Source organism: Natrix helvetica (genome assembly GCF_964273705.1).
Source record: "Natrix helvetica genome assembly, chromosome: 3".
NCBI classification, from domain to species: domain Eukaryota; kingdom Metazoa; phylum Chordata; class Lepidosauria; order Squamata; family Natricidae; genus Natrix; species Natrix helvetica.
In genome coordinates this window covers 85,187,690-85,211,360 of record NC_138549.1, presented here as the reverse complement: position 1 = coordinate 85,211,360, position 23,671 = coordinate 85,187,690, and the positions used below count along the sequence as shown (strand labels likewise).

Sequence of the window (23,671 nt, the reverse complement as noted above, 5' to 3'; positions counted from 1 at the left end):
CTTCTGCTCTCTGTCTGGCCCCCAACCTCCAATCAATTGGCTTCGTTTTTCCCCCTTCCCCCCCCCCAGGTATGGCAAGCTGCTGGGGGCTTGACAATCACTTTGCAATGGATCTAACAGGAGATGATCAGAGCATGAATAACTTCTACAAATTTTTCTTTTTCCATCTCTAAGCCTCCAGGGACAATGCTGAGGCCAATATTATTTCCAAACAATATACCTAATCCTACCAAGGGAGCAGCCATGTGACCAAGTGGGAGTGGCTCTAGTGGTGAAGACACTTACCTCCTACTCAGAAGGTTGAGAGTTCAATCCTAGGTAGCAGCAGATGTTTCTCTCTCTAAGGGAGCAAAGGAAAAAAAAATCTGCTGCAAACTCCACGTAGATATCAGGAAGGGCATCTGGCCAGGAAACATTAAACTCCACCCAGTTGCCCTGACTCCAACCCGAATTAAGGGACTAAAGGTTTGTAAAAAAATTTTAAAAAACAGATCTTACCAAAGATATACAACTCCTTCCAGATCATGAAAAGCCACAGATTATTTGTTTAAAGAAATTATCGTTCTAAAAGATGCAAACTTCAAAAATGCCTTTAAACAACACATAAATGTAAGACTGTAAATGTGAATGGGAGCATTAACTACAGTTGCACACTCTTAATTATAGCAATTGCTTACATCCACATGCTGCTTCCAGAAGTCTGATTTAGAGTCCATATTAAGTACAAATTTCTGAAAATATAGGAACAATAAGCATACAAAATGTGAATAATATGGTTATTACTCCCCCCCCTTTTAAATCACTTATTATAGAACTTGACAACATTTGCCATTAAGAATGCAAACCCCACAGATTTAACTGCTCCTTTATGCTATTTAATACCAATAACTTTGGGGTCAATCATGATGGACCGATTTGTGTTAATCGGTCAGGAAGATTTCATGTGTCTTACTCACACCAGAGACTGGAGATGAGAAATGATGATATATCTAGGCTTAAAATATTGTTCTCATATTTTATAAACAACATTTTTTTTCTGCAGACAGTTCAAACCGTGCAAAAAAACAAAACAAAAACCAAAGCAGCAATCAAGAAGCAGCTCCTGATTCAATGATTTATAATCGTATTGTTGTCCTGGGATTGAGTGAAAGCTTTTCTTCCCCGCCCGCCAGCACGTTTTATTGAAATTTCAGACTTTTAAGACTCAAGGCTATAAAGAAAACCTTTTTTTTAAATGGATGGTTTATAAATAGGAACTCTGAAAAGGGATTATTTCCTTCCTTTTTTTTTCCTCAGGTGGATGTTTGGGTCATAATTTATTCAGAAGACCTACATTATATATAGTGATTCATTTTATGCACTGGGAAATGGATAAATATTCTGAAGAAGTCGATAGGAAGAGGGCTATTTTACGAACAAACAAAAAAACAAAACAAAACAGAAACTCTGTCTTTCTGAGCAATCCTGGGAAATGCTTTGCACGTATCCTAGGTATGATGTGCTCAGTTATATGACCCCCTAGTCCCACTTCATAACTTTTCCAGAAAAACAAACAATAGGGATGATCCAAGACACTTTCTCTTGAGGTAGAGCAGTAAATATAAAGTTTTATGTAGCAAAAATCAAACCAAGCAGGTTATTTTGCTACGCAAGATAGAAAATCACAGTTTTCTCCATCTCTAGCAGTAAAAATAAAATTATGAAGCAAGTAGTCCTTCTAGGACATTCACAATTTTACTCTTCCAGAGGTTTGAGTTTAACGGGTTAATGGTAGGAATTACATAGGAGTATTAATATTTAAAAGCAAATATGATCCTTGCTCTTTTACATTAATTAAATTTAAGACTCAAATCCTCTTCAAGTAAAGCTTGATTCCTGGTGACTTCATGGATGTACCCAAGAGGATTTCTGGACATCAGTTTGGGGATGGTTTGCACTGCCTTCATCCAAAATGTTTTTCAGCCTTCATGATGTTTGTCCACCTACAACCCTGACATTTCTTGGAAGCCTCTTATGCAATACTAATCAAGTTTAGTTATCAAGCCTAGGACAAGGTTGACTAGAGGCTGCAGCTTAGTCAACCAGAAGATAGGAATAGAATTGCAAATAATGTTGGGAAACTGTACTGTATCTCCAAAACATCCCTTGTGCCTGCTGCCATTCTTTAAGTCTCATAAGACTGCTAATGGGCATAGGGCATGAGCCATTCACTTTGTGCTTTGGGCATTATAGCCCATCCTTGTCTCAAAATCGTTGGTAAATTCTCACTGAGACACATGGCCTTCAGAGTCAGACCAAAAGATTTCCTGCCTCTAACTTTCCCCCTACCATCCAGCTGAATATTTAACTTGGGAATCATTTTGGATGTCAAAGAAATATATTTCATCCTTTGTTCAATATTCTTGATAAATCTGTGAGATATCTTTTCCCAAAAACTCTTTGTTTGGTTTTATTTATTATAATTTATCCTTATTCTTTCTTCCATTAAGCTTAGGGCAGGCCTCAAACTTAAGGCAGTCCTTCCCCCTCTTTTTATCTCCAGAACCTTTGAATATACTTTAGGCTAAAAAAGTGACAACATGTTGGCAATATCCAATTAACTTCTTAACTCTTAACTGAAGGAGATTTGAATCTAAGTCTTAAAATCTGGTTCTATCTGCTTTTGTTAGCAAAGAGAAATCTACACTCCTCTAGATGTTGCTGAAGTGTAAGTCTCATCCATCCTAGCCTGTAGAGGCAATTGAATGGATGCCACAACTTGCAGTTCAACAATAGGTTTTTAAACTCACACTATGCAATGCACTACACAGTAACATTTGTCTCTGTTAGTGTTGGAATATCATAAACAGATGCTATATTCAATTATTATTATCAAGTATTTTATTTTATTTATGAATCAAATGTGTATAGAATTTCATGGCAGCCATCTTTTTCTTTACCTCATACTGTAGATGCTATTTAGAACAAATTAAGTCTCAAGAAAAACTCCTAAAATAACATTTTCGACTGTATATCTAAGAGAATGATCTCTCTGATTCTTTCAATTAATGCAGGACTTCCAGAGGAATTTCTGCCTCCCTTGCTTTTATCACAGTCAAGTTGATACAATAGGTAAGGTATCATCTATTTGAGAGAAATCTAAATTTGGAGAGATCTGATTGGCATCACCATTAATGGAAAATAGCATTTGTGGGTGAGGGGTGGTTATTATCTATTGTAGCTTTTACTTCTATTACAAATTAATTATGCCTCTCTTTTTTTTTATTCAAGCGATGACATCCCTGATTATTTTCTTTTGGACTGAATTTATTTTCAGCATTGTTATGCATTTCCTTTCTGAGTTTAAAAGAGACCTGGTGCTGCAGTGGTTAAAATGACCTATTGCAGGCTAATTATGCCCACAGCTAGCAGTTTGATTGTCAGCTTCTCAGGGTTGACTAAGCCTTCTGTCCTTCTGAGGTGGGTAAAATGAGTTCCCAGATTGTTGGGGCCAATATGCTGACTCTGTAAACTGCTTGGAAATGGCTGCAAAGCACTGTAAAGCGGTATATAGGTCTAAGTGCTATTGCTAGTGCTAATTTAGATGCTTTTACCTGGTTCCTAGTCAAAGATCTAGGATTCCATATTTCTGCCTGGGGAATTCAGGAGGGGAGAATTCTATAGAGTAATAAAAGATGGGTTTTTTCCTTTTCTTTCACTTGAAACTTGAGTGTTGGGCATGTGTGTGTGCGTGTGTGTGTGTGCGTGCACACACACACAATTATACATACACATCAGTGGTGGGTTTCAAAATTTTTTAGAACCTCTTCTGTAGGTGTGGCTTGCTTTATGGAAGTAGCTTGCCAGCCATGTGACCAGGTGGGAGTGGCTTGCCAGCCATGTGACCAAGGTGGGTGGGCATGGCCAACTTGTAAAATGTGGTGATGCTCACTTAACAACGCTCTTGCTTAGCAACCAAAATGTTGGCTCAGGAACTCTGGCATTGAAGTGTGCAAGTCTTAAAGCTGTCAAGTTACAAGACCCTTGCAGCCCTAACCCTTTAGAAAAAAAAACCCAGGAGTGTTCAAACTTGACAGCTTTAAGACTTTAAGGTGTAGATAGGACTCTTAGAGGCGGGCGAGGCGATTGGTGAGCCAGCCAATCAGTGAGCGGGGGGTGGGGCAAGCGTGGTGTGGACAGGCAGGGGGAGGGAGCTGGAACTGGTTCTAAATGGCACAGTAGATTTGTGGAACCTCTTCTATAGAAGAGGTTAGAACTCGCAGGAACCCACCCCTGATACACATCCTCCTGGCTCCAAACCCATTTCTAGAAAACAAGCAATTTTTTCTTCCACATTGTCTTCTTAATGTACAAATTGATATATCTAAGTATATTTCAGCTTTGCCAGTGTATACAGAAATTCTTTCGCTATTATGAGTATCAAGTTCCCCCCATTTTTATGTTACTTGGTGTTGTTAGAATGAAATAAACTTTATTTGAAGGTTTGCATCTTATTTTCTACTAACCATTCAAAAGTATGTTTAACAACAACAACAACAACAACAACAACATTTTCCAGGGTGATTCCCTTTCACCCCTACTTTTTATACTGAGGCTTCTGACTTAATGCATAATAAAGTCAAGGAATTAACCTCAGCCAAGTACATTCGAGGAATTTGCAAGATATTAAAGTCCAAACTGAGTGGAGGAAACATCATAAAAGCCATAAATACCTGGGCTATACCTGTAATTCGATACTCTGCAGGAATAATTGACCGGACCCAGATGGAGTTGGACAATTTGGACAGAAAAACAAGGAAGCTTATGACAATGAATCATGCTTTGCACCCTAAAAGTGATGTTGACCGATTATATCTACCAGGAGCAGAGGGTGGTCGAGGACTCCTACAAGTAAAGCAGACTGTGGAAGAAGAAAGACACAGCTTGAATGATTACATCCATAAAAGTGAAAAACCAATGATTAAGGAAGTAAATAAAGGAGGCCTTTTGAAGACAACTAAGTTAAAAGCTGAATATAAGAAAGAAGTAATTGAGAAGTGAGCTGAAAATTGGAAAAGCAAAGCTATGCATGGCCAATACTTGAAAAGTATTGAAGGCAAAGTTGACCAAAAAATAACTTGGAACTGGTTAAGATCAGGAGTACTGAAAAAAGAAACAGAAGGCTTTATTTTGGCAGCTCAAGAACAAGGCTTAGTCACAAACTGCATGAAGGCAAAAATTCAACATGTTACCACCAACAGCAAATGTCGCCTCTGTAATGAGAAAGATGAGACAGTCGACCACTTGATTGGTTGGTGCAGCAAAATTTCACAAACTGACTACCTACAACGCCATGACCGCATTGCTAAGATTATTCACTGGAAATTGTGCCAAAAGTTTGGATTTGAGTACAGCAACAACCACTGGGACCATCAGGTTGAGAAGGTTTTAGAGAATGAGAAAGTCAAGATCTTGTGGAACTTCAGAATCCAGACTGACAGGCATGTGGCCCACAACACACCTGTCATAACAATAATTGAAAAGAAAAAAGTATGGTTTATTGACATTGCAATAGCTGGTGGTGCACAAATTGAAGATAAACAGCAAGAAAAAAATCACAAAATACTGGGACCTGCAAATTGAGGTTGAGCGACTGTGGAAAAAGAAATCATGTGTTGTCCCAATTGTAATTGGAGCCCTTGGAGCAATACCTAAAGGGCTACCTCACTATTTGAAAATTCTAAATTTACCTGACTTGAACATTCTGACTACAAAAAACCATCCTACTTTTTTATTTTTTATATATCCCCTTACCTTTCCCCATAAATGTTTAAAAACCAATAAAATCCTTTTTTAAAAAAAACCATCCTACTTGGAACAATTTATATCCTCTGAGGTTACCTTAACAGTTCCTAGGTCCTTGGTTAGGACTCGAGCTGTTAAGCTACCAACCAGCCCCAAAGGCTGTGAATCTCACCAAAGATTAACAGAAGAAGAAGAAGAAGAAGAAGAAGAAGAAGAAGAAGAAGAAGAAGAAGAAGAAGAAGAAGAAGAAGAAGAAGAAGAAGAAGAAGAAGAAGAAGAAGAAGAAGAAGAAGAAGTAGCAGCAGTAGCAGCAGCAGCAAGAGCAGCAGTAACAGGAATCGAAGAGAAAGCAACTAATGGTCTGAGTATACCAACAAAGAAGAGTAGCATCAAGAATGATTTGCAGACTCAAAAACAAACTGAGGAAGAAAGGGAGGAAGAGGCTGCTGAAATGGATGAAGATAAAGAACAAGGAAGCACTGAAGAGCAAGCACCAACAGATAGTGCTCAATTAGCTGAGAAAATAAAGCATTAAATGGAAGATGCTGAAAGAACATGTTTGCCAAAGCTGAACCAAGTGAACCGGAAAGAATTGAGAAATGTACTAAAAAAGGTCAATGAGGCTGTGCAAACCATTCGAACCACTACATTAGCTGAAACAAACCAGCTGACGTATGCAGCAGCCTTCATAACCACCAAAGAATTGGGTTTGAAAATACAAAAGAACCAAAGAGGCAAGAAGGGGAAGCCTAAATGGAAAATCCGGTTGGAATTAAAGATAAAAAAATTTCATGGAGACTTGAGCAACTTGAAGAACGTAAGGCAAGGTCAGCTAAAGAACAAGCAGGTCAAAAGCAGCCTGGAAGCAAGATACAATTTGGAGAATAAGAATATTGCGGTAATAATTGAAGACCCTGACTTGAACATTCTGACTCTACAAAAAACCACCCTATTTGGAACAACTTATATCCTCCGACATTACCTGAACAGTTCCTAGGTCCTTGGTTAGAACTCGAGCTGTTGAGCTACCAACCAGCCCCAAAGGCTGTGAATCTCACCGAAGATTAACATCATCAGCATCAGCATCAGCATCAGCATCAGCATCATGACAATAACAGCAGCAGCAACAACAGATTTATTTAAAACAGTTTGCCTTAATAAGCTTTGTAGATTTGGGTGCTTTAGAATCCTTGCCATGTTTTCTGCTATATGGAATATAAGAACCCATTTTTGTGTGTATGTATGCCTTTATATTTCCAGTCAGGAAGTCAAACTACAAACATCGCAGAGCTTTTTCATTTTGGCTGCTTTCCAAGATATGGTTTCTTCTCCTGACAAGAAAATAAACAAACCAGAGGCAACTTCTGCCTGTCTGCCCTTACCAGCCACAATTCCCTGGATGATTAAAAGAAAAACAGAAAGAAAGAAATCTACATGTAACGTAGCTGTGTGCAACATTTTACTTTTAATTCTCCCCTGCAGAATTTAGATGATTTGGAAAAGAAAGCCCTGTTAACTCAAGCTACTAGCTCTGTTTGTTTATACAGTTTTCTGTTAGCTTTTTGTGACTGATTAAAACAAATACAGTTTGGGGCATTCTCTACCTTTCATTGTTTCAGACAGAACTAAAGTCTTTAAAAATGACCAGGATCCCAAGCCCTCTTTTTCCATTTTATTATCAGATGCCTGTGAGTGTTACAGTGTGCAGCTGAACCTTTTTAGAAGGATAAATACATATGGCAAGACAGGGTGGAACTTCTTTTTTTTTAAAAAAAAAAACAGCCTTCTTTGGATATGCGCCTGAATTCATTTACAACTGTTGCTGTTTTAAATACTTCAGGCAGAATAAGTGGATGGCACTAAACAGCTTAACTGCAATTATTATGGAATGTCTGAGGTATAATTTCCCCTGCGGTTTTGTTAGGCGTACAAAATTCATAATTCTGATTTGTGGCAGGTACTTATTACCCATCACAGGTGGGGATATGCAAATATTATTCTAGTAAGGGTGAGCAGCCTTTATTTCAGTATTCAGCTATTAACGAGATTTGTGAGTCTGCTACTCTGGGGCCATTTAATTAATTAGATGGTACAGATAAAATATAAATTGTTTTGCATGCTACACAATTTGAGTTTGGAAGATATGAAATACTGTTAAATGAACTTAGTATGGACCAATTTCTTCACTAAAGGCTCACTAAAGGTATAATTTCTCACCATTGCCTTTGTCCATAATAATTCTATTTCAGATCTTAACACGGTTGCAGGGTTTGTAAATAGCAGCTTAATAATAGGGCTCAAAACATCAGTCACTTTATCTTCTCAATAAATACTCTGAATGAAAGCAATGGCCATGCTTGCTTCTGCAAACAAACAAACAAACCAACAAACAAACACACAAACCATGTCTGTGTGTGTCGGAAATTTTTTGTAGGTTCCAACAGAGGACAGATATCAATTCTTCGGAATCAAACTCAGATTTTACTTTTTGGGAAGGGGTTTTATTTGAAGACAAGGAATAGTTAGACCTATTAACTACAGCCGCATAATAGCCATCCTAATAGAAAAAATAATACACCAATATTACTCTATGCAATTTCCAATTACTTTAAGAGAGCTCCTCCTCCAGATATTGACTCTTAGCTCGAAATTCTTCTAACATTATATTCTTAACCTCATTCTGCCACCAATATTTTTTATCGGTTCAGTTCAACAATAAGAAACCTAAGACATCCTGAGATTATATTCACATTGCAGTAATGCCATTACATGGGGAGTAGTAGACCCCTGGGCCATTCTCATCTTCATCAAAAATTTTGGAAGGCGATGAAAACATTAAAAAAGAATGGGTAACTTTTGAATAATTTCAGAATATTATCTAGGAAGACTGTGAAGACATCACTTTAGGCAACTGTAGTTGTTACAACCTGGAACAGACTGTAACAAATGTACTGTCAAATGTTGATTAATTTCAGGCAGGAGGGACTGAGGAAGCTTTTAGGTGAAGGAAATAAGTTTATGGAACCAAACATATTTCAAGAAAAAAAGGAAAGTTTGAGGGACCATGGCCTTTAACTACCAGATGTGTTGCAATGGATTTGGAAAGTCCCGTTTTATTTTCTGAGGATCTCAATACTTCTTTTCCCTGTAAATGTAGCAAAATGTTGACTCAATAGGACACCTAAGAAACCCAAAGATATTTCAGAATCTCCCAAAATTGCTTTCCAGTCCATTTCAGTAGATATCAAAGCCAATATATGATCAAGGTCATATACCAAGTCTTAGAGGTTGTCACTCATTTCTGGTTGGGACAAAAGAAAGACACTATTAAGAAGATAAAAGTATTTTGACAACAGTAAGTTCAACATCAATTGAAATGTAGTTCTTAGTGATACTTTGAATATCTAATAAGCAACTCCCCTACTCATTGTCTGTATATAAATTTGCCTTTAACATAGCTCATTTTCTGCCTTCTGCCTCCTCCTCTGCCTGTCCTGCAATATAACTTGGAGACATATTTCTTCAGACAGGATCCAATATAATGTTTTCCCCACAGACTTCACAATTTCTTCAATTGGGATCATTCTAGTGAGAATTAAATATCCTTTTCAGAAGCCACTGACATGTCATACTAAGGCCAGTCACAATTTCTTGGGGTGTAAAGAAGCTGTTATTATTTTTATAATTGATATTATTTTATTTGAATAGTGGAATACATCTATTACCACAGCAAAAATGCAACAGTAATTATATGATAAAAAGAAAAATGTATATACATTCAAATAAACATTACAGAAGGAAAGAAAATGGTCTAATTAAAGAAAGACATATATACTGTAATATTCCCTCAGTATCATGATTACGTCAATTCAGTTTGTGTTTAAATCTAGGCTATAGAGAAACATATTGCTTCATTTTCTTATTTTTAGAATATAAAGAATTGCAAAGATGTCTCTGTCTATAGCAATACTACATAGTTTTATACAATCACACATTGCTGTCTTCTGCCAAAAACAGCAGCTTCCATTTTTACCTTCACACATAGTATATAGTTCTTGGAGTATCCAACATGTCACTAGCTCTTCTCATCTCCTTAACTAGTGCAAAGTGTTGCCAAGAACTCTGTCCTTAATGTTTGCCAAAATTATGCCACCAGTATTCTTGCTTTCACTTTTACAATATTTTGGTCAAGATTTTCCTTCCTTCCTTCCTTCCTTCCTTCCTTCCTTCCTTCCTTCCTTCCTTCCTTCCTTCCTTCATGATGGACATGTGACATGGTCTTTCTTCTTTCATTCTTTCTTTCCTTTCTTTCTTTCTTTCCTTTCTTTCTTTCTTTCTTTCCTTTCTTTCTTTCTTTCCTTTCTTCCTTCCTTCCTTCCTTCCTCCCTTCCTTCCTTTTCCCGTACACCCTTCCTCTAAGTTTGTTCCATAATTTGTACAAGCAAAACCTCCTGTTTCTCATTCAGGCTGTTCACATTATTTTAATATTTCCTATTTGTACAGCCAAGTATCCTAATCTGTCTCGAAGCTCGTACCATATTTCCTTCTCTTTATTGATGTCTGGTCATCCCTTAAGTCCACAGTTCCAGGTAGCCATTTGTCACGTGAATTCTAAGCAGGTTTTTCCTCTGTCCCTTTATAATTGCTGGCAGGCCAGCCTTTCTGTCTCATTTTCCTGCTGTTTTGATAAAATATATGAAAATAAAGCAGAAGTTAACCTATATCTTAAATACCGAACTGTCAAACCAATTTATAACCCACATGCTCTGAAAATGCAATCGCATGTATTTGGGAAATGTACCCTTTCATAATGCAATCAAATATAACTCATGTTTAAATGCCTGTAGTTAAAAATGCTCTTTTTCTGCAGAAATCAGGGGAAAGGAGTTGCGTGTCATCCTATGAGATAATTCCTGTTTTAAATGGTGGAGTCTATTACCTAATTTAAAAAAAAATAGTGACTGTTAGCACACTAACAGGTTGGCTAGAAGGCAAATCTAGGTTTATTTTCCCCCTTAATCCTTCCTTAATCACCTCTTTGGCTTTTGTTTGTTATATATCTCAGAACTGGCCCTAGGATGCTCCTTTCCAATTCTTAAAATAACCAAAGAGAATAATTGCATCATGTTAGATTTACCCATCATTTAAGGTATATATCCCTTGACTATAGATAGCCTTACAGATGAACTGGGTAACCGAATGTAAGAACTGCTTCTCATGGTTAAGAATTAGAAATGGAGAACTCCGTGTTCACTAATGAAGGTCGGGAATGCGCTTCCCAGTGGTGAATGTTAACACATACCGGGGATTGTTATATATCGATTTACCTGGAACATGATTTAAGCCATGTCTGTTATCTCTGGTAGTTGAGAATTGGGGGAATTGAAGACTAACATACCTGAAAGGCATCAAACAAGGAAAAAAGGTGCTTCTGTTAGATTGCTAGGAGCTTTAGCACATCATCAAACATATACTTTTTAAATATGTAAGGTATCTCAGTAAAATATCTCAAAATATTAATACAACTGACTGTTAATGTGCCACCAAGTGAGTATCAATTCTTAGTGACTACGAAGATAAACTTCCTGCTGTATGATCTGTCCCCAACCTGGCTTTCAGGTCATCCAACAGTATTCATATAAAAAGGTAAAGGTTCCCCTCGTACATATGTGCTAGTCATTCCTGACTCTAGGGGGCAGTGCTCATCTCTGTTTCAAAGCCGAAGAGCCAGCACAGTCCAAAGACATCTCTATGGTCATGGGCCCAGTATGACTAAATACCAAAGGCGCAGGGAACGCTGTTACCTTCCCACCAAAGTTGGTTCCTATTTTTTCACTTGCATTTTTAATGTGCTTTTGAACTGCTAGGTTGGCAGAAGCTGGGACAAGTTACAGGAGCTCACTCCATTACGTGGCATTAGGGATTCGAATTCTGATTGACAAGCTCAGCATCTTAGCCACTGAGCCACCACGTCCCTTCATATAATACAATATGATAAATGCACTGTAAAACGTCCAATAAAATAAGCAGTGGATAATGGAAGGAATGGAACACAGAGATGCCATATACTCTGATCTAGTAAATGAAATGAAATGAAATACATAAGATCACTTTACCTCTTAGTTATCTGTTTATTGTTTTATCATCAAGATTTGCCATTAACACCTCAGTGAAACATGGGGGGGAAATGGCAAAATATAACCCAGACTTCTGGTTTAAGATGCGTCAATAAGGTGCAGTTGCTTTTGACTTAAATGAAGTCTATCACAAATCCCTAACTGCCACTTGTTAAGTCATTGCTTTTGGCCCATAATCATTCGATGTATTGTACCAGTCCATTAGGATGATTTTGTCCTCTGAGCATGCGTCATATTTCTATTTTAAAAATGATGACTTTTTCGAAATGACCGATGCATTCGAAAGAACTGCCTTGTTTCTTCTGGCAGGGCAAAGAAGTAGAGAAAGAATATGATAAGAATAAGACTTGGGCTCCCTTTTCCAATATGATGCCTTAATAAACAAACGGTGTTATTGATAGAAATGGATATTTGTAGCCCAGGGTTGAATTTTGACTTCTTTGGTGTTCTCTGAGGTTGGTTACTTTCTTGCAGACATTTCATTACTCAATTCGGTAGCATCATCAGTGCTAGAAGCAAAGTAGTTACTATTGCTATCAGCTGAAAATCAGAAGCAGAAGGTCAACATGTATATCCAGTTTGAGAGCATGATCTTTGAGAGACAATGCAATTCCAAGCAAACCAAATCCCAACTCTTAAGCCAACAGGCAACAGAATTTCATTTTTAATGTGTGCCAGTGTACTCACAGTAAAAAAAAAATCAATAAAGTTTATCTTATCTCTTATTTTATCTAGATTTTCTACTGACAACAATATCACCTCTGCCTTACTTGGAATTTATCTCAGACTGTTTTTCTTCAAATGACTCATTACCAACTTTTGGATGGTAATGCTGCACCTGTTCTGGTTCTTCTTCTATATATATCATCTGTCTATTATCTATTTATCTCTCTCTTTCTGTGTGTCATCTATTATGATCTCTCTCTCTCTCTCTCTCTCTCTCTCTCTCTCTCTCTCTATCTATCTATCTATCTATCTATCTATCTATCTATCACCTTTATCATTTTTGTTTCACATACATGGTTATCCATCTCTAACAATAATAACCATTGTATAGTTTGAACTCCAGACTGACCAAAGACTAGTTGTTGTTAGTGTCTGGATGAGGAGGAAGAGATTGATAAAATGCAGTGACTACATGTTTCTGGTTCCCTTAGTCCCATGGATTTTCCATTTTTAGTTCTGAATGGAGTATCACTTCCTGGTCAGAACTGATGCACATTGGATCAGTATGGATGTTTTCCTGGACTTGAAGCTCCTGCTCAAAGAAGAGGCTCACCTGGCATTTACCTAATGTCTTCGTGGCAGTAGGTCAGGACCAGTGGTGGGTTGCAGGTAGTATGCCCTGGTACGGGTGTACCAGAGCCTGCCCGGAGCACCGGGTACCATTCCGTTCTGGTGCTCCAGAGGGCCTGCCTGCCCACGCTCCTTACCTGTCTTTAAACTCTTTGGTGCTTCCACTTCTGCATATGCTCACGGCACATACAGTGCCTGCACGATGCTCCGCCGAGCAGCTGGAGCGCCGCGGAGGCTCGCTGGACGGTAAGAGGCATGTGCACGCTGCGTGTGTATGCGCGCACATTCATGTGGAGGATGCGGGGCCCCGTTACAACCGTACAGGTTACAACAGGATCCAGAACCCACCACTGGTCAGGACTCTCTTCTGAGGTTTACATGTTCAATATGATCTGTTTTCTCATCTTATCTCTTAAGTTTTTTAGTGGCTCCTACCAAGGTTGCTATAGTTGCTATTTTGTATATATCTTATCTCTTTCATTGTTGCATTGTGTTTTGACATTGAAATGCCACCTTGGCAATGTATTAAATGATGGAATGCAAAATTAATCATCATCTAGAATAGGGGTGTCAGCCTTGGTGGCTTTAAGACCTGTGGACTTCAACTCCCAGAATTCTGGGAGTTGAAGTCTAAGAGTCTTAAAGTTGACAAGGTTGGAGAGGCATCCAAAAAATAGAGTTGTATGTGGCCCGAAATAACAGCGTGAGAATGCCTCCCAACATGACAGCTGAAGGATGAGTACAAAAGAAACAATGAAAATATTGTCTTGGCAAAGAAGCATGCTTTAATCAAGCAAGCTGCAGCGATATTTTGTCATGTTTATTACCAACACTTATGCACATTTTATAAAGTCACATTGTTTAGTCACAGAATAATTGTATTCATGCAGTGTGCAATAACATTTTCCCTTACATTCATTTAATACCATTCTCTAAAGAAAAGAAAAATAAGCAGGGCTACAAGATGTCACTGAACATTTGTGTAGAACATAATAGTTCCACTGTAGCACTAATGTCCTTTTTTATTTTTAATATAGCTATTGCTAGCACACTTACAAGATTAGATTGGAAAATGCTATTGGCAACCATTAAATAGGCTACAATCATGCATGGAGATGGGCTCCTGCCTCATTCTGCCTCATCTTAAATGTTATGTATGTATGTATGTATGTATGTATGTATGTATGTATGTATGAATGTATGTTTAATGTAAATGCCACCCATCGCACTGTCAAGTGACTCTGTGCCTTACAAATACCATTAAAACAGGTACAAACATTAAAATGTTACATACAGAAAAACAAACTAAGCAACTTAAATACCAGAATACGATGGACGTAGCTGGGATCTCCTTCCTTTTAAGTTGCAGTTAATATTCACTTGTTATTTCTTTTATTTTTATTTCTTTTCTGGGGTACATCTCTGGGACCAGCTAAGGACTTTGCTTTCAGCTTCTTTAGCATCGTTCCAAGGTTACTTTAGAGCTTTAGGCTGCCAGGTTTTATTGCAATATATTTCTATAATAAGCTACTGAAAGCTACTGGGATGGGGCAGCAATTAAGTTACTAAATAAAAAAATAATTAATAAACTGGGTACCCACTAAAACCATATTGCTGTGGTGAAACAATCCCAAAACTACCAGGTTTTTTTTTTTGCAAAACTATGGAATCTATTTATTTTTAAGCAAAAAAAAAATGCAAGCAAAATTCCATAAATTTATGTTAATGATTGATGATCTTCTCTTCCAGAGGCACCTCTACTCCAAGGTTTTCTAGAGGAGAGGAATGCTGATGGGACTGATTTCCTTCCAAGTGGGAAACGATGCCATCAGAAGGTCTTCTACAATTGTACACAAGTCTTTTAAAACAAGAAAATAGTTGTTATTCTATTTCTATTACAAACACTGAATCACACTGGAAATATAATTCTTTCCAGAGGTTTTTCTTCTAGCCGTCTGACAAAATAATACAATACAATACAATACAATACAATACAATACAATACAATAGTAGAGTTGGAAGGGACCTTGGAGGTCTTCTAGTCCAACCCCCTGCCTAGGCAGGAAACCCTATACCGTTTCAGACAAATGGCTATCCAACATCTTCTTAAAGACTTCCAGTGTTGGGGCATTCACAACTTCTGGAGGCAAGCTGTTCCACTGATTAATTGTTCTAACTGTCAAGAAATTTCTCCTCAGTTCTAAGTTGCTTCTCTCCTTGATTAGTTTCCACCCATTGCTTCTTGTTCTACCCTCAGGTGCTTTGGAGAATAGTTTGACTCCCTCTTCTTTGTGGCAACCCCTGAGATATTGGAACAATGCTATCATGTCTCCTCTAGTCCTTCTTTCTCTTAAGCTAAACATACCCAGTTCCTGCAACCGTTCTTCATATGTTTTAGTCTCCAGTCCCCTAATCATCTTTGTTGCTCTTCTCTGCACTCTTTAGCATTTCCTAAATTTTCTCCACCCCTGCAGTCATAGGCCTTGAACTTTTAAATAAAGTTCTCGAATGAGAAAGTTTAGTTCGCACCTAATGTTGCTCTCCCCATTTCAAGTGACTCTTGAAGACTTATCTGTGTCTCTTGATAAACGGTGGTAGCAAATTAAGGCAGAAGCATGAAATTTTGAAAGGGACGAAAAATCATAGACACAAGAGAAGATATTTCGAGCAGAGGAAAGAAATAACTTTGCTTAAATGAAATGCCTTGGTCACAATGGAATACCACACTGCAACTTTTTTATTGAAAGAGTTTGTAAAATACACTTAATCTTCATGAAATCCCTGGGGGTTTTTCCCCTACTACATGCTCTGTAAGGAATCTCTCCTATTTATCTCTTTTTTTTAAGAGATTGTTCCAGTGAAGCATATTCTATGACAAATATTACACAATATTTTGGATTTGTAATCACCAAATCTTTCATCCTCTTATTTGAATGTCAGCACATGTCCTATTGGCATAATTTTGAATGGGCAGATGGTTGCATGACATCATTACTTTCTATACTATTACACAGAGGTAGATACAAACTAGTCCAAACTCTTCCTATTCTTTTTAAAACCACTCATGACTGTTGTTAATCCTAGACCTTCTTACCTAGAATAATAAGGTCAGTGAAGTTTTATTGTCTGAAACGTATATGTTTGGGTGGTTGGGGAATTCTGGGAATTGAAGCTCACACATTTTAAAGTCATCAAGGGTGAGAAGCACTGGGGTAGGAAAAATCAGATATGATACTTGAAATAATATTGTGTTATATTCTTGACACTTAACTTAAAAGAGCAAACAAACATACTCCAGGTAACGTAACAGACTGTGAAAATACATAAAGCATTATTATTTCACATTTGATCAGGTGACTTTAAAAAAACCTATACTGTAATTATGAAAGTAATGTTTCACTTTGGCTACTTCTAACAATCAAGCTTTTCCATTCATAGGAATTCTGATTTCACAATGAAAATAAAACAGATTGAACAGAGACTTTTCTGACTATTTCTAGATCAGTAACATTTCCAAAAGGCTATAGAAAAGGTTTTCATTCCTTGTTTATAGCATTCAGAAAAAAAAACCAGGTAAACTGCATTGTCCTTTCTGGCCAATAATACTTATCTGTTAGTGCCATATCTCCTCAGCTTTGTAGGCAAATCCTAATTAATTGACTGAGGCCTCACTTGGTCAGGCCATCTTGGTGAATTTTGATTCTATAACTCCAGAGGAAGTGGACAAGTTCCTGAGTTCTATCACTGTAACCATCTGTTTATTAAATCCATGCCCTTCGTCATTCGTTAAAAATTCTTGAGAGGAAGGAAGTGATACATAGTACATAGTATAAGTGAGAATAGGTCCAAGGAATATTTAGTTGATTGAGGCTATGGTGCACAGTAAAGAGAAAGCACTGAACATACTTACAAATAATATCTAGTAGAGCCAGGATCCTTCAGCTGCTTTTGATAACCTCAATTATGGTGGAGATTAGGAGCTATGGAGATTAGGGGTATAAAGCATGATGTTGAGATTGTAAGTGGCCCAAGAGAAAGGAGAGCAATCAATTTTGACAGAAGGGAGAAGTTGAACCTTCAACCTTTTATCTTCAGATTGCCTCAGGGCTTGACCCTCTCATCTCTCCTATTTAACCTCTAGATGAAATCGCTGAAGTTATCTATCAATATAGGGCACAATATTATCAGTGTGCATCCAGGCTGACCAAGTGATGCTTCCAAGATTTTGTCTTACCTGTCTGCAGACTGTGAACATTTGGATGGGGAAGAACAGGCTTAAATTCAACCCAGACAAGAGAGAGTGACTGTGGGTTCTTCATTCTTCTGGTATATGGGATTTACCATCTTTGTTCTGGGTGGGATTGCATTGCCTTCTCTCTTATGGCAACATCACAGAGTGAGGTGGTATTTTATCAAACGTTTGTATTGCCCCAGTCCTGTCATCCTTTAAGCAAAGTTTATCCCGGTCCCAAGAATTCTTTTCACTTATATGTTTATTATTAGGCCTGGCTGCTTTTGTGGTTTTGTTGCTTTTATCTGATCTTGCTGCTATATTGGATGGAATTCATGGGCTGCTTTTATTGTAAGCCCTCCAAAATGACTTGAGTTGGTGCCTTTATAAACTTACAATACAATACAATACAATACAATACAATACAATACAATACAATACAATAGTAGAGTTGGAAGGGACCTTGGAGGTCTTCTAGTCCAACCCCCTGCCTAGGCAGGAAACCCTATACCGTTCCAGACAAATGGCTATCCAACATCTTCTTAAAGACTTCCAGTGTTGGGGCATTCACAACTTCTGGAGGCAAGCTGTTCCACTGATTAATTGTTCTAACTGTCAGGAAGTTTCTCCTCAGTTCTAAGTTGCTTCTCTCCTTGATTAGTTTCCACCCATTGCTTCTTGTTCTGTCCTCAGGTGCCTTGGAGAATAGCTTGACTCCCTCTTGATGAAGTATATTTGACTAAAAAAATAAAACAGCCCCTCCACCTCTAAAAACAGTGCAATGCTGTTGGTGAGAAGACTCCCAACTCCTTCTGGTGTGCTGGGTTTGGTGCCTTCACTCCATCCTGACCCCAGGCATCTCTTCCAACAATCACACAGTCTGCATCTTTGTAACCCAAGGTAGGAAACCAACACCATTTGTAACGTGGCAGAAGCTGTCTCAGATATTGTGTGAAGGAAAGGTGAGACTGCAATACAATGGTTCTTGAGTTAGAACCGTAATTGACAGTGGTGGCATTCAAATTTTTTTACTATAGGTTCTGTGGGCGTGGCTTGGTGGGCAAGGCAAGGGAAGGATACTGCAAAATCCCCATTTCCTCCCGATCAGCTGGGATTCGGGAGGCAGAGAATAGGTGGGGGCGGGGCCAGTCAAAGGTGGTAGTTGCCGGTTTTCCAAACTACTCAAAATGTCCACTACCGGTTCTCCAGAACCTGCTGAATACCACCTCTAAACTGGCCCCAGAATTACAATTAAAGTTGTGGTAGTCATTAAGTAGGTCAGCACATGGCTGCAATTTTATGACCTTTCTTGCAACAGTGAATGTGGTAGGCATTCAGCAAACCCGTTTTCTACAGTGGGTGAGGGAAACCGGCAAAAAATACCAAAAGTCACAGACACATGACCGTGGGACCCTGCAAATGTCCATAAATACAAGCCGGTTATCAAGTGCTCAAAATGCAATTAGATAACTGTGGGGATGAGGTGGGTGGGCTTCAAAAATTGCAGCCAGGGGTGGGCTTCAAAAATTGCAGCAATGGGTTCACTGCCCCCTTGCTGGGTGGGTGTGGCCATGGTGGGTGTGGCCTAGTCAGCCTCCTGCACCACAGCATGGGGAGCGCATTTTTCGCCCTCCCCGGGCTCCAGAGGCTTTCCTTGAGCCTCTGGGAGGCCAAAAACTGCTTCCCCCAGGCTCCAGAGGCCTTCTGGAGGCTGGAAACAGGCTTGTTTCTGGATTTCCGGAACTTCTGGTAGGCCTGTTTCTCGCCCTCCCCGAACCTTCGCGCGGGCCCTGCACTTACCTGGCATCATGAGAGCGCCATGTAGAGACTCCTGGGAGGGGAAGGGCAGGGTGGGTGGGGCCAGCCAGGAGTGGGATTTGGGGGGTTTGCTAAACCACGCAGAATCTTCACTAGAGGATCGTGCGAACCTGTGCGAACCCACAGCAACCCACACTGGTTGCAGGTGTCAAAACCCCAGAGCTGAGTTGTAAGTAGCTCTGAAGTGGTCCATCATAGCTTCAAAAGGTTGGTAAATCACTGGTCATTAAGCAAGGAATGCCTGTTGAATCAAGCTGCCTCTTACTCTGTTGTATTTGGTCACACCTCAATATCATCGCTGAACCTACTGCAGTCCCATTTGGACGTAGAGCTCTAGCCCTTTGCTTATCATCTCTTTGGACTGCTCAACTTTCTACAGCTGAAGTAAGGCAGAGTAGATTTTCTCTATTACAATTCCTTTCTAGTTCCATGGGCTTACTCTGCTCAGTCTTCTTGAATCCCAATTTATCTTGTGGATGACCAGGAACTCTGACAGCTTTCGGTTCTCTCAGATGTTTTCCATCTTTCCCCTCACCCTATTTATATTACAGTTGCCCATTTAATGGCAACCAACTGTAAATCACACTCATCTGCTAACAGTCCCCGGGGCCGCAGTCAGCATAAGCATAAAACCATATCATATAATCAATAAAACATACAAGTATAATGAGCAAGCAATTTCTAAAAGCAGTAACAAAGAATGTATAATCTTAATAACAAATTTGGATAGCGTGCTCCAGTGTTTTAAAGCCGTATTCAGCATTATTTTAATGTAGCTAATTTTGGAAAACAACGGCAGAGAAATAAAATACAGTGCAGAGCATTTTAAAAAAATGAAAACATAACAAAGATAAATTGTTACACGTTAAAATTAGTGCAATAAATATAGATATTGTACTTTTAAACGCTTTCTAAAATAAGAGTATTTTCGGCTTTCCAAGGATTTCCCTAGTGAGTTTTCACTGGGGGACCTTCCAGAATCATGGTCTTAGCACAAAGATGCTGATTTGTATTGATGAAGATGTGTGTCTTGCTACATGCATTGCAAAAAATATCCATAGTGTTTGTAGCAGCAGTTCCTCTCTTAAATATTTGACCACTCTTCCTCAACCTTGCTTCTATTTCAGGGGTGGGTTCCTGCCAGTTCTAACCTCTTTTATAGAAGAGGTTCCACAAATCTACAGTGCCATTTAGAACCGGTTCCAGCTCCCTCCCCCCCGCCCATCCGCACATCATCAAGATGAAGAGCAAGAGGAGGAATTCTGGGAGTTGAAGTCCACAAGTCTTAAAGCTGTCAAGTTTTAACACCCCTGGGGTTTTTTCTAAAGGGTTAATGGTGCAAGGGCCTTGTAACTTGACAGCTTTAAGACTTGCAAACTTCAATGCCAGAGTTCCTGAGTCAACATGACTGGAGGAGGAATTCTGTGAGTTGAAGTCCACAAGTCTTAAAGCTATCAGGTTTGAACACCCCTGGGTTTTTTTCTAAAGGGTTAGGAGTGCAAGGGTCTTCTAACTTGACAGCTTTAAGACTTGCATGCTTCAAATGCCAGAGTTTCTGAGCCAACATTTTGGTTGCTAAGCAAGAACGTTGTTAAGTGAGTTTCACCACATTTTACAAGTTGGCCATGCCCACCCAGTCATATGGCTGGCATGCCACTCCCAGCCGGTCACATGGCCAGCAAGCCACTCCCACCCAATCACATGGCTGGCAAAGCAGGCCACACCTACAGAAGAGGTTCTAAAAAACTTTGAAACCCACCACTATTCTATTCCAACATGAAGCCAATAGTATCGTGGTTACGCCTTGTGGATTAGATATCAATTCCATATCACAGTTCTCTGTCTGTCTTATCACTACAATATCCCTAAAAACTGAGCTACAGCCATAGGATCTCACAGCAGAAAGATCCAGAAACTTTGAGAGCAATTCATCTTTCTTTCTCAAGTTAACTCCCGCTTCTATCATGTCTCCCGTTCAATAGGGGTGCAGGCTCAATATCACTTAATGTAGATCGATTATCTCTTAACACGCATTAACCTTTTGTACCTGCGTTGCCAGTGTTAAAAGGATGGATTTTCCACACAAGTTCAGTACAAGATTATAGGCAAAATGTGTCTGGGGATAGGAAGAGCGAGTGGGAATGTAGCATATAATCATAATTTCATGATATTGTCCTGACCCTTCAGTCCAACTTAACCAACCATTTTGTTGTTTTGATTGTAGTTTATTCTTCAGGTGCCAATAAGACCGCAGTAATGAATGATTGTTCTGTCGATTTCATTTTTCCTAGAGTTTTCATTTTCATCAAAACAAATGTTTCTGACCCAATTCAGCCACCATGTCACACATTCATATGTGTCACTGAACCACACTTAAAATTTGTATCTTAAAACACCTGTATGATGTCATTCGGATTTTTGTAATAGTTATATAGACTTCATGAAATTCGTTTCCCACAAATTTTGCCCACTTTTTGCAAGTTATGTTTCCACATAAAATAGATCCCTATAATTTGTGATATAAATTATTATGAATGTTCTTCTAGTGAACACATTTTAGTGGAATTGATTATAAAAACCTAAGAAATGAGGATTTAGCCTTCAAGCTGGGTTCTCGTCTAATCTAAAATTGTTTGACTAAAAATGAAGATGTCAGGGTTTCAAGTAACACCCCCAATGAAAAAAGACTCTGAGGCTTGAGTTTCCTCAAAGTTCCATTTTATTAGAGATGTCATATTGGCACATCTGGGAAAACCTGAATGTGAAAGTTTCCAGGTGTTCCCCACCCAAAAGAAAGTTCAACACCCACATGTCCATCACATGGTCTAATCAGGTACTATCCAAAACTGGTGATGCCTCCCAGTCACACTATCGCAGCTGCAGGGCAAGGTGTCCTTGACTCTCTGAGAAAAGAATGTTATTTTGACTATATATAACTCATACTCTATAATCCCCCCTCCCATTTTCCCACAGTAGAAAATGTGGCAGGCCTGAAGGTCTGACAGAACATGGATTAATTTTTATTCCTTCACCTCTAGGAGTTAATATGAATCTGTGTAAGATTTAGGCAGTGAAAAGGTTTATTTATTTATTTTTCATTTTCAGGTAGCTTGGCATTGGCCAATTACCATCAATCAATCAATCACTATAGTTTCTGTTTGTTGGAAGACAATGTACGGTCTTTGTTTCCCAGCCTGCCTGTATTTCCATCAGCAGCACAAAATAAAACAAAACAAAAGATGATAGCAGTTTTAATTCAGAGTCAACATGATATAGCATACTGTCCACACCTCGAGGTCATGTTGCGGAAATCGTTCAAGTAATGAAGACACTGGTCATCCCCAGACTATCCAGTGCTTTAGGATACAAGTGTTAAATGCCGTTTAGTCACCCATATGAATGTGTGAAGATGTAAGCTAGGTAGCAAAGATAAAATACATGCTGTTATTGCATTCTGATTCCTCTTACCTCCAGGTATTCAGCTAGGAGGCAAGAAAAGGAGCTGTTCTACTCCCATTGGTTTCCATGAAAGAATGAACAATTGGACTTCTTGTGAGGAAAATGGTGGCTTAGCTATCTCCACACTCTCAGAGACGACAACAAGCTTGGTTTGCTCCTTACATTGGGGGAGGGGTGTCTTCTTCCTCCAGATTGAAAGAGGAAACCAAAATTAACCCACTTGAACCTTGGGGTTTTCTTGGTTGGCCTGTAAATTGAACAGGGGGTGGGTGGGCAGGGTTTCTCTTTAGTCATTTAGTCCACATTATTTTTTTAGATGCCAAGAAAGGTTTTCACTATTTGAACTGGTCCTTCTTTTTAAAAGTGCTGAAAGACATTGACTTTTGAGAGAGTTTACTTCATGGAATCAAGCCGATAAAAACATCATAAAAGGATCAAATTATAGTTAATGGTAATTTGACTAAACCATGTAATATCCAAAGGGGGACAAGACAACTTTATCCTTTGTCCCCTCTGTTATTTATTTTGGTTCTTGAAGTTTTGAAAAGAGACATTAGACAAGATGAGAAGATAATGGGCTTAAAAATTAAAAATAGAAGCTTTAAATTGAGAACATTTGATGATGATTTGGTTTTGATTTTGCAGGAACCCCCTGAAAGGGATTGAACTTTTGATGAAAAAAATATTATTTTGCCATGCTATTTTGCTAATTACCAAAAAACAAAGATTTCTGGTTAAAAATATGACTGCAATAAGATAAAGATGTTTTGATGAAGAAATCTAGTTTTAAAATTAAGAAAAGGCTTAAATATTTAAAGGTTAATTCCACTAATATGAATGATATCTGTTTTCAAATAGTTATGTCAAATTATGAAACAAAGTTCCATAATTTAATATCTCTCTGTATGAGAGATGGAGAAAATACTTTTGTCATTGTTGGGAAGTA

At 38.6% G+C, this 23,671-nt stretch overlaps 1 long non-coding RNA gene across 1 annotated transcript in view; it reads right to left on the bottom strand.

Moving 5' to 3' along the window:
• Positions 1–10,349: 10,349 nt before the first annotated feature.
• Positions 10,350–23,671, bottom strand: part of LOC309389172 — a 46,689-nt gene continuing 33,367 nt past the window's right edge. The window contains exon 4 of the long non-coding RNA XR_014174908.1: positions 10,350–10,462. This is a non-coding gene — a long non-coding RNA (uncharacterized lncRNA). The remainder of the gene's footprint in view (positions 10,463–23,671) is intronic.